General features: G+C 39.8%; 1 non-coding gene across 1 annotated transcript; it reads left to right on the top strand.

The window, feature by feature from the left end:
- The first annotated feature begins 1,635 nt into the window (after positions 1 to 1,635).
- LOC111773347 (small nucleolar RNA SNORD113/SNORD114 family) lies at positions 1,636 to 1,709 on the top strand. Its single transcript, XR_002807729.1, has one exon. It is a non-coding gene; the product is annotated as a small nucleolar RNA SNORD113/SNORD114 family (small nucleolar RNA).

Here is a 1,709-nt window from a genome sequence, read left to right as displayed (position 1 = left end):
CCCAGGTTTATCGCAGGAGTAAAGCTATTCTTCCCAATGAGTCTCATCGGGTGGCACATAATATCGACGAGTTCCATTTCTGATGGTGTTAACTTTGAGCTTTGATGGGTGATGTTCAGCAGCAGTTTCTGTTCAGGAATCTGCTGGTGTGATTGTTCAGTTGAAACAAATGTAGAAAGGGGAGAAGTCTTACCCAGGAAAGAGATTGCCAGAGTTAAGCCACTTCATCAGCAACAAAAGCAGAAACCATGCAGCAGGACTAGACTAATATTCCTGTTGTTGAGTGAGGCCGTGTCACTGGACAAAGCCCACCTTAATGCAGCACTAAGGTACCCAAAACTCAAACTCATTTCCAAGGGTACATAGAAATTGGGAGGTTTAAAATATGTTGGATGAGGAAGACAGGCTGTCTCAAATAAGACCTGGTCTGTACCTGTGCAAATTTCTCAACTCTGCAAGAAAGCAATGTTATTGCGTATGCCAGTTGCTGAGAAAGAGAGGAGACTGTTTTCATAGATGGAATTTCCCCCAGATGTGGGCAACATAGTGCCATAATTAGCCTCTTAAGGTAACTAACCAACTGAATTAAATAAGCAATCCAGTTGAAGTTCTAAAGTCATGGGTTCTGAACAATTGGCAGAGACTGACAGGCATCCTGGCAAGGCCTAAACCTTCCCTTAGCTGCTTCTGAGTCTCTGCCATCGTCCTGAGCACTGCTAAGTTTTATGTTATAAGGGTATAATTTTACCTAGGAGAACCTTTTTAGGAGCTGTTGGGTGCACAACTGCATGAATATGCTAAACACCACTGAACTGTATGTTTTAAAACAGTGGATTTTATGGTACATGAATTATATCTCAACTTTTAAAAAAGCAAGACCTACTTGAATCATATCTAATGTAACTTCTAAGGCTTTAAAAGAAATACTGGCTGTGGCTGTTGAAAGGACCCTGCCCTCACCCAAGCGTCAAAGTCCCCTCTGGTTAAGATTGAACACAAGAATTTGGGGAAGGTTGTTTTTGATCTGGACTTTGGTCTTTTAACTCACAAAGACACGGAACTTTAGTTTTGGATTTTAATTGTAGTGGTCTTTAACATTTTGGATTTTTATTTGCAAGATTTAATTTGTGAACCTTGATTTCTCTCTGTAAATTTAATTATGGGAGGGGATGATATTTAAATTTGGGTGTCTCTAAGTTGTTGGCGTTTTATTGTCTAAACTTCTTTTGGCTTTGTTGACTTCTACTCAGACTTTAAGAGTAGGTTCTACCACTTCTCAATGCTTCTGCATGACAGATCATGGAGACCTCAGAGTGCTTTTCCATAATACTGTCTTGATAGCTGCTCCCTTCTAAAGAGAATAGCCCCAAACAGTTCATGCTGTGCAAAGTTCTGGTTTCCAGGGAAACAAATCCTGTTACACTGTTGGACCAGAAACTAGAGTCTGGGCCGTCACTACCACCACGAGCGCCACCATCATCTGAATAGCTTTTATTTTTTAATTCTATAAACTGATGTTAGGGATATTCAAGGATCTGGTTCTTGAGTTTTTGTGAACATGTGTTTTATTATCAATGAATTAATGATTTAATCAATACAAATGTAGAAACAAATGAAGAAAAAGACACTCAAATACAGACCAATGGTGAAGACTCGTGACATAGGAGTCATGGATGATGAAAGTACATGTCTGAAACTCTGAGGTCCAG

Source organism: Equus caballus, chromosome 4, assembly GCF_041296265.1.
Source record: "Equus caballus isolate H_3958 breed thoroughbred chromosome 4, TB-T2T, whole genome shotgun sequence".
Classification (NCBI taxonomy): Eukaryota; Metazoa; Chordata; class Mammalia; order Perissodactyla; family Equidae; genus Equus; species Equus caballus.
Note: the sequence above shows the minus strand (reverse complement) of the source record. Positions and strands in the feature narration are given on the sequence as shown.